Source organism: Myxocyprinus asiaticus, chromosome 22 (genome assembly GCF_019703515.2).
Source record: "Myxocyprinus asiaticus isolate MX2 ecotype Aquarium Trade chromosome 22, UBuf_Myxa_2, whole genome shotgun sequence".
In the NCBI taxonomy this organism is placed as follows: Eukaryota; Metazoa; Chordata; class Actinopteri; order Cypriniformes; family Catostomidae; genus Myxocyprinus; species Myxocyprinus asiaticus.
Genome location: NC_059365.1, coordinates 35,896,421 through 35,907,046, shown reverse-complemented (window position 1 = coordinate 35,907,046; position 10,626 = coordinate 35,896,421). Strand labels below are relative to the sequence as shown.

Sequence of the window (10,626 nt, the reverse complement as noted above, 5' to 3'; positions counted from 1 at the left end):
CAAGCGTTAATGTTGAATGATGTTTCATATATTATGTTTTTGTTATTCGTATTCTGTCTGTTGTTTTGTCATTAGCTCAATCATTAGTGTGTTTTCTATGAAATTTCAATTTCAGTTCCAGTACATCATGTTTCCTATTGGCAAGAGGAGCAGAGAGAGAGAGAGAGAGAGAGAGAGAGAGAGAGAGAGAGAGAGAGAGAGAGAGAGAGAGAAAGAGAAAGCATAAAAGGGAAAAGAAGAACTCTTCCATATGTTTAACTTTTGGCTCATACTTATATTTATCCATTTGGCAGACCCCAAATGCTGGGTTAAAAACAACTTAAATGCTGTTTAAATATGGGACAGATCACACGTTGGGGTAATCTAACCTAACAAGTTGGGTTGTTAATTTAAACCCAGCAAAAGCCAGACATTTCTAAACATGCCCAAGTGTGCCACGCGTTTTCTGAAGAAATTTACAGACAGCAACTTGGAGATGCTGTCAGAGTGGATTCTCATTTTCACCTCACAATAATGGTAAGATATCATTTTTCTTTGATTTATGTTTGTTGGTACTCCTTAATTACTGACATTAATTATTTATTGAGACCTGAACCGTCACTAAAGGTTAATTATATGCATGCTTTTAATATGCACATCATTTTGCCAGTATTTATCTAACACTAAATGTTGGCTCACTATCAAACATTTGTAAAGCAATTACATTGATGCTATGTGAAGAAATATCTTTGTCCATCTATTTTGCTGTGTCTATGACAATATCTTTAAATATTTAATCCATGCTGATAAACAATAACAACAACAGAGAAAACAATGTATTGAAATATAATTGAACGTCTTATTTATAGCTCTACCATACACTATGCATCTCAGGCACGGTGGCCTCTATCTAAATTCTAAAAATTATTGTCGTTTCAGCCTAACATCTCACTCTCATCTTACAACTCATTCGGTGAATTTTTGGTAGGGATTCCCGTAGTGATTCTTGGAGAGTGGAACGTGCATCTGACGTAATTATTCAGTTCAAACGGGGTTGACAGACCCGTGCTTTCGCGGCTAACAGCAGCACTTTTTCTGCAGACCCAAACTCTTTTCTCTCTCACAGCAATATCGCCATGTTTCCCCACATTAATGTTATTAATGCATAGAGTAAGGGAACTCCCCAAGAGCTCTGACACAGTTCAAACACTGACTGTCCATGTCGACATGTGAAGGCTAAATTAACCACTTTTCAGTCAAACTTGAAACTACTGCCAGGGCTGAGATGACTTTGGTTAAAATAAATTAACCAGGATAGGCCTGTTCACAACTGCCAATGAAAGGTCTATTTACACCAGGATGGAACAAATAAAATGTTTTTTATTTTTTTATTTTTTTAACCCCTGTTCAATAGATGGCGCAGTTCTACAAACACATTTATTCCAGTTTACTGCACAGACCTTTCAGCATTCAGCTGTCAATGCATGATATTAATTTAATAATTAACATGAATATATTTTACTCTAAGGAATTTATTTACCTAATTTGGCTGTTTAATTTTGTGCTTTCCACGTTTTTTATGCATTTTGAAAAATATATACAATTTGTGTTTTTTGTATAAGTGAGATGAGTAAAGAGCGCTGTTGTCTTGTGTCTTTATATTTCCACTTGTATTTTGCTAGTATATATTGCCACCTGTATTTTGCTATATTCAAGTATAAACAAACTTACTACCACCACTGGAGTCGCGAGTTCGAATCCAGGGTGTGCTGAGTGAGTGACTCCAGCCAGGTCTCCTAAGCAACCAAATTGGTCCGGTTGCTAGGGTGGGTAGAGTCACGTTGGGTTAACCTCCTTGTGGTTGCTTTAATGTGTGGTTCTCACTCTCTGTGGGGTGCGTGATGAGTTGTGCATGGATGCCGCGGAGAATAGCATGAAGCCTCCACACGTGCTACATCTCTGCGGTAACACGCTCAACAAGCCACTTGATAAGATGTGTGGATTGACGGTCTCAGACATGGAAGCAACTGAGATTCGTCCTCCGCCACAATGAGGACTTAGAGCACATTGGGAATTGGGCATTCCAAATTGGGGAGAAAAAGGGAGAAAAAAAATATATAAATAAACTTTTTTTTTAATGATTGGATAATAAAACACAAGGTACAGTGATATAAATACGCATGAAATAATGTCCATTAAGTGAAAAAAAGTTGTAGGATAAAATATGATGCAAAAAAATAATCTAAGAGAAAACATGGGCTCAAGGTCTTTTCTTTATTTAAGGATTTCATATTTGTACTGAATTCAGGGTTTCTTGTGCATGGTGAGAAAAAGAGCACCATTACAGGAATGCTTTATTGTTATATTATACTTGCAGTAAAAATAGCAGTGAGGTTTGGCTTCACTCGTAGTAAAATATTGCATTTAAGGAGTCTTTTGTGATATTTTATTTCAAGCTTAGTCCAAACTTCAGTGATATTTTTAATGCCAGGATAATCTAACATGCACAGTGATATACATATTAAATACTGCATTGTATTTTTAAACTCTAAATTTTAAAATGTGTTTTATGCTCATTAGTATCTGCACATCCAATGCCAGTATTTGTCAGTTGATCAGCACCACCAACGCTCTGAAGCAGCAACTCTGAAAAACATGACAAAAAGCTCATATCTAATTGGTCAGTTAGTATTGTTTGCAGTCCAAAGAAAAATAAATATATACTGCTCTCTCTTTTTTTTTTTTTTTTAAACTTCGGATTGTAGATGGATGATTTGTCGGACCCGGTATGAATAGTGCCATAATTCAATTCATTGTTCCAATTTAAAAGCTTGTTCGGAATGGATATTGGCACCAATAATTTGGGCTTGGTATAAATAGGATCTAACTCTCTAAAACATTTCAAGTTAGCGCTGGCATTGTTGGCAGGGACCACATATCGTCATGCCTTATGCCAATTTCATGCCTTGTGCCAATTTCATTCCATCTTTTAATTTCACTTTGTTAGCTGCATCAGGAAAGGACAGTGTTTATTTCTTATTATTCCAGTGTGCTGTCATGCCTATAGGCTTGCTCTAGATTTTGCCTCCCACCTATGGTGTAAAATGAACATTAATGATAATTATCTTTAAAGAAATTTGAAGTAAACTTGAGAACTCTTTCATCAATTCATCAATTTTTCTCTAAATGTGCACACTTTTGTACTCAAAGCCCTAAGGGACATTGTTTAAGCCATGACTGTCATGACAAATAAGCGACAGTTTTACGATTGAACAGGAATGTCTCTCGTTCCCTTCTAAATGTGTATAACTCTTGCTTTGATTTCATGTCTGATGTGTACTCCTGACACACATTAAAAAAAATTGCTGTCACTGTAACATTTCAAAATTAAAACAGTGGTCAAATATTGAAGCTAGAGTCTTACACCTATTTATAATAAATTTATCAAGATTAAATAAGAATAATGCTATAACTTAAATGCAATAAATTAATTGTAACTTTATTGATCTTTTAAAATCACATTGTCACTATTCTAGCTTATGTTGTTCTGACCAACAAAGGTACAAAAAAATAAAAATAAAAAAAAAACCCTGTGCCTCCTGCCTGCGATTTTGTAAACGAGTTTCACATGTGGCTTATATTTTTTTCTCTGTGATGGTAAGGGTCATTCTGGTTGACTACCTACTGTAGGTTGAAAAGTTCTGTTCTTTTTGAAATTTGAATCAATGCCCCCATTGGCTGAAACTGTAAGTGTTGTTGAACGTATGAGCTTCAGTTTCCAGGTGAAATGTCCACAGAGTGGTGCTGTGTTATATTTTTAGTTGTAAATGATGTAATACTTTTAACAGGAATGCATATTTTATTAAATCTACTCCCTAACACAAACCCCAACCCTAAACCTAACCGTCAGAGGAGTCATAATGCAACCTTCAAATCACGCACATTATTGATTATGTAAATTTGATTACTTCATGGTTTCTGTGGGACTTGAACTGGGGCTGCCCATGTAATGTGCTATCGTAGCACCATAGGAAAAATTAAACACATTTAAATTGACAAAAAATGTCTGATGGGAGATGGCGCTTGTCAGTCAATTTAGAGAACATTAAGAAGCAACATATCAAGCTCTGGCAAACTTTGCCAAAAATGTATCATAAGCTTGCTGCAAAGAAGCGTGCTCTAAAGTAAATCAAGTGTCTCACTATAAAAATAATAAAATTAGGAAAAACATCCTGTGGAACTGATGATAACATGAAATGCACAATTCACATGTGTAATTACTGTACAATCTCAAGCATGAATTTTACTCTGTAACATGGCTCTGGATTAAATGAAACCTTTGCTTGGTGCAGAACAATCTGGAATAAAATGAAACACTGCAATAGTCCCCTCTTTACAGCCTGAACTTGTTCAGAACATTGACTCGTGACACCTGCGCTAAAAAAAATCTAGATGCAGCACAAAGAATGAAACAGAGCGCAGGTGTCTCGACATGCGTTTTTGAAAATGTTAAGTTCTTTTTAACTGGACACTTACTTCCTACAACTCCGCCTGGGCCCACAATTCCTCCTCCTGCCAATCACACAGTACTCCTCTATTTTCCATTCTGATCTTCTAGTGTGCGCTAATTTCCTTTTGCTTTCACACTAGACATCTCAAATTTCCTCCCCTATTCATCACTCCATCCCTAGTCCCCATATTGCGCTACTGGTTCAGAAACCACCCCACCGCTACCCTAAAACATTGTGGTCTCTCCCCTCATGTCTTCTCGGGGCACTGTTTTTCGCATCGGAGCAGCTACTACTGCTGCTCTTCGAGGTATACCGGAGTCCCCTGTCAAAATGCTCGGCCGCTGGTCTTCCTCATCCCACCTGAAATATAGTCGACCTAACCCAAATCATCAAACAAGCTCAACTCTCCATCAGCCATAAGTTTTCATACCTATCTTGTGGTGGTTGGTGGCTCTCTCTCATCACATCTTTCCCTACACAATGATTCAATTCAAGCACATCCATCGTTTTGCAAGGATAATGCATAACTATGTCTACCCTCCTCGCCAGGGCTTCCATAATCTCAAGCATGGTTTCCTTTACATAGGTATTGCACAAGCCAGCTCACCCTCGCTGGACAGCTCACACTATCATGGGATATCTTTCAACAGGGTATTGCACGACAACATCGCCATTACGTATGGCTTTATGTATGCTGTTCACCTTGGCAAAGATAAACATCAAACAATGCCCGCCCTCATCAGAGGATTCATAATCAAATGTTGTTTTCTTTCAATGAAAAGTATTGCACACAACGTCGCCATTATCGTATGGCTTTACGCTATTTTGTTCATCTTTCGGCAAAGATATCTCAAACAACTCTTCCCTCATTGGAAGGTTTTCATAATCAAATGTTGTTTCCTTTCAACAAAGGTATTGCACGTAATGTCGCCATTATCGTATGGCTTTACGCCACGTTGTTCACCTTTCGGCAAAGATATCTCAAATAACTCTTCCCTCATTGGAGGGTTTTCATAATCAAATGTTGTTTATCTTTCAACAAAGACTGCACAACAATGTTGGCCTAACGTAGGGCCTTATACCAAGTTGTTCATCTTTGGCAAAGATTCTGCACAACCAGGGGCTCCTCGATGGAGGGCCTAAAATCGCACTCAAGGACAAGGATAAAATAAAAAAAATAAAAAAAAAATAAAAAAAAACAGACAAGAACAAAATCAAACTCAAGGAAGGAAAAAAAAAAAGAGAAAAAAACAAAAACAAACGCACGGCTTTTCCTATTGCAAAGGTATCGCACAACCATGCCAGAGATATTGCGCATTTCATGTCAAATCTAGGTGTTCACATCTCTTTTCTTTCCCCTCTTCTCCAGAATGAACGCCTAACACAAGACCTGGTTTGTACCTGACTGGATCTTCTCTTTTGGGGGTAGTATTCTACTTTCTCTCTTTTGGGGTAGGCTCCTCGCCCCTGCTTCCTATCTCTGGCAGGACATGACAGTTCCGAGTACAACTTATTCGAACTGCCAGACGGGGCTTACGCCAAAGAGAGACATTACATTTCTGTTTTATATTCATCAAATAAATGTCATCTTAAATTTCACTCAAGTCTGCGAGTCTTCTTGATAGAAATGTAAGTGCAGCGTAATTCTAGCGGGAAGACTAGCAGTTGTACATCATTGTACCATTAGCTAGGTAACTCCTAGCCAATCACATGTAAGCCATTGCTTTATAAGTCGGCTCACAATCTATCACATTGCTGTTTCAGTGTGCTAACACGGCAGCCTCCACCACCCCACCACCACCAGTTGAGTCCTGTCCTGCACGGGGGTAGGCTCCTCGCCCCTGCCTCATATCTCCAGCAGGATTTGACGGTTCTGAGTACAAATTCTTCGGACTGCCAGACGGGGCTTACGCCAACGAGAGAGATTACATTTCTGTTTTATATTCATTAAATAAATGTCATCTTAAATTTCACTCATGTCTGCGAGTCTTCCTGATAGAACTATTTTTCTGTGTAATGCATGTTGGGCATCATGTATTCAGATAGAAGACAAAGGCAAGCCTAACAGTCGTAAAAGCCTGACCACATACAAAGTCATAAATCTTACTGATAAAAACCGTGCCAAAATCAAACAAAGGGAGTCCAAAACAGACTACAAATCCCATGAAGCATTGATCACTAAAGGATCGAACTCTCAACTCCTATTGGATGAGGCACACAACAGAACACCTCTCAACCATGACGTCATCGGGAGTAGAAATAACTCTGAGATGCTTCCGGGAGTTGCTTCCAGCAACTTTGTTCGCCATGCATAGATGCAGCTCATAATTGCTCTCAGGCGTAGCCTCGTGGCACAAGGAAGTAATGTCCGACTTGAAACTGTGGCCATACAATCTCCATCTCGCTGGACAAGTTGAGATTACTCTGTGTTCCACCGAACACTCTAACGGATCCGAAGGAGACCCCTGAGCAATCCGCATCTTCATCCGTTTGCCTGCAGAAGTGAAGAGATAAAAGATTTCTCTTCCATCTTCAATCAAGTTGACGTCGCTGATTTCTCCGCCAGCCTGCCGAGAATCAGCAGCCGTACCGCCCGCCGACAGAGCGAGGAAACGGCCTCCCGTCATCACCCGAGCCTCGAGGAACCGAGTTGGAGTTAAAGGATGGATGAACACACATTCTAGCTGCATCCTCATGCGATTCAAGTAAGAGGTTTACGTCTGGGCAGCGATAGAATATTATAATATGTTATTCTTGTGTATCAAGGTTGTTGCTTGTACAGTTTACGGACTGCCGAGTCCGCTCATTGCGGCTAATACTCAAGGTATTACTGTAATGTACTACTATCACTAATGAGATCTGCTGTGTTGTAGTCTAACCACATTGGACTGTTGTGCATTTTCGCCATCGCGGGTGAGACCGGCACACTGAGTTTATCCATTAAAGAATCAAAGACCGCAGGATGGTTTACAGCGTCTCTGAGTGATAAACTAACAGCTGCTTTCTCTCCCACGATCGCGAAACCAGCTTTGGGGCCGTCACTTTATTCTCTCTCTCTCTCTCTCTCTCGTACTAACCACACACACATGCGTGCGACCCCTCACAAACATTCTTGCACATATTTTTGGCTAGTAGATAACTTCGTGATAAAGCTCAGCTTTGTCCCTATGCTATCATACAAGCGGATACACGCGGTAAACTGGCAGACGCCATTGACTGGTTTCTCTCCGCCCACATTCGCAGCCATATTCTCCGGCTGGAAATCTCGCATGACATACTCTCCACGAGAGTCACATCCGCCATTTTGTGCGTGTCCTTCGTTACACACACACACACACACACACACACACACACACCTTCCTCATGTGTTATAGGATTATTTTGGTTACCATATCTAATCATATCACTGTTTTTGTTTGTAGTTGTAAGTCGGAAGTTTATTGACTGCATTGTATTGATTATTAATTGATATTACTGCATAAATAAACTTCAAGTTTCAAAGAGAAGTGTTTTGGTTTGTTTTGCATACACCTGTGTCAAATGCTGATGGGATGTCAGTGCTCGGAATCAAACCTTCATTGTTTTTTTTTTCCGAAAATTGATGTCGATTTTCCTAAGAGAACAGTCTAATATTGAGACTGTTATACTATCTGGTTATTTGTCCCTGATTCCAGGGTAGTGCCCTGGCATATTAATCCTTATTAATATTCTATTGATTTTTGATAATTGATAATTATCTTTGATGATTGTTGAATTTGAAGGATCAATAAGCTAGTGTTAATTTTAATCAATATTTAATCGATGTTAACAATTCACGATTATCATTGATAATTCTTGATTGAATGGATTAAAAAAGCTAACATTGATTCAAATCAATGTTTGATTGATTTTAATAATTAATAATTATCTTTGATAATTATTAATTATTGCTAATAAACAAACCCGCTCCTAAACGTAGCGCACTACATTTACTGGAGCCCCATATGAGGTTTTAATGAGTTAGATTCTATTAATTAATTTAAATATTAATTAATAACTAAGATAATAATTATTAATTATTTCTGATAGTAACACTGATCTAAACAACCAGTAAAGCCCTACATGCACAAGAAGGTAAAGTGAATGGGTGATTTTGTCCTGTGTAATGTTCTCTATGCTGTCATGCACCATTTTATATTGAAACCCCTTATTTTTAGAGTTGTGGAAAAAAAAAGATATTTCAAAGTATTATGATATTTTACATTATGGTACTATATCTTTAATAGGAATAAATATGTTTTTTCTTAGGGCTGGGAAATGTAACACATCAATTTCTGGGATTAATATTTTGTAATTGCCCCGTGGGGATTAATAATAATAGTAATAATAATTGATGGTTTTAACTTGTTAAAAAAATGTAATGCAATTAATGCACTATCCATTTTTTTCTTTTCCTTTTTTTTTTTTTGCACTTCCTAAAACTTTATTAATGTTTTTCCCCACTTCATGTGGCTAAAATTGGCATAAATAAATGTACAGGCGGTACACGCTCAATTGTACATCATAGCAAAGAAACTGATTGTGTAGAGCAGTGCACACTTATTCATTATGTGCAATGTCCCGGTCATAATAAACATGGGAGCAGATTTACTGTATGGAGAATGCTCTCTCACTGTCATCTAAGCCAGTGTCATAAGCGAAAGCACGCAAGAGAGACCCAACGTGTGCACGATAGAGACTGAACAGCAGCCAGACAAAATAATAATTTTCAGATTTTAAACTTCAGCATTCATTTTGGTTTATATCTGTATGTATAGTGTCTTATAATGTGTTGGCAATATATCTTGCCAATAAAGCTGAATTAAATCTGACCATTTGCTCCTATTATTAAAAAGGTCCACTGGAAAACACCAGAAGATTTAGCCAAATTTAAATTACAGAATGTCCACTGATTTTATGGCATGTAAACATATACTTGTATCAAAAATGTATACCTGTGGGGTGATCAGAATTAATCACTCATATTTAATCTTCTTTTAATAATTTTTAATTGTATAATCTAAAGAGAAATGAGTTGCTCTCATTACATAATATAAACACTATCCACTCAGATACAGTAACAGTTATCTTCTGCATCTTTAACCAATATAACACTACACTCTTTATGCCAAAGCAATTATCTGCATCTGTGACAGATATAACATCAAGATACACTCTTACTGTCATATCTATGCACTTATCTGCATCTGTAACAGATATAACACTGTACTCTCTTAATGCCAAAACAATTATCTGCATCTTTGACAGATATAACACTGTATACTCTTAATGCCAAAACAATGATCTGCATCAGTGACAGATATAACATCAATATACACTCTTACTGTCATATCTATGCACTTATCCTCATCTGTAACATATATAACACTGTACACTCTTAATGCCAAAACAATTATCTGCATCTGTAAAATTCACAGATATGACAGCACACACTCTTAATACCTTGACACTTATCTGTGTATAACAGAAATTAACATAGGCAATAATCTGCATGCTTAATCTAATAGATAACACAAATCAACACAGGCAGTCGTCTGAATCTGTAAATACACTTATGATGATCTGTAACATGATCATGTATGCTCAGTTTATAAGAGCTTTGATTCAATAGTCAATACCCCCAAGTCGCTCACTCTCTCATCTGCCATAGTAGATCTCAGATGTGTCTTGACCTGTTTTAAAGTGGAGAAGCTCCTTTCACAGGAAGCTGTACTGATTGGAATTGCACCACTTATTTTACAAAGTTTATAGAGCTCAAAAAACACCTCTCTATAAGATTCCATGAATGATGCCAGCTCCACCACACTTGAGGGTCTCTGCATGCCTTGTTCTATTTTCCTGTCTAAAACCTTTTTAAACTGATGTATTTCATGCCCCAAATCCTCAATATTCAAGCTATACATTCTACCAAAAAAAAAAAAAAAAAAAACAACAACAACAACAACAACAACAAAAAACCTCCTGTTTCAGAAATGCATCACTTTTAGGATTTAGGTCTTGGATGCCACTCATATTACAGTTGTGGAATTTGGTCTAACACTGGGTAAAAAAAGGAAGAACGAAAGCCAGCTTTATCCACCTCTGCCCTTCTCTCACC

The 10,626-nt window shown here is 37.6% G+C and overlaps 1 long non-coding RNA gene across 1 annotated transcript; it reads left to right on the top strand.

The window, feature by feature from the left end:
* Window positions 1–358: 358 nt before the first annotated feature.
* On the top strand, window positions 359–6,349 carry LOC127413424 (uncharacterized). The gene is made up of 3 exons (XR_007892585.1): window positions 359–516; window positions 5,860–5,883; window positions 6,255–6,349. It is a non-coding gene; the product is annotated as an uncharacterized LOC127413424 (long non-coding RNA).
* The last annotated feature ends 4,277 nt before the right edge of the window (window positions 6,350–10,626 follow it).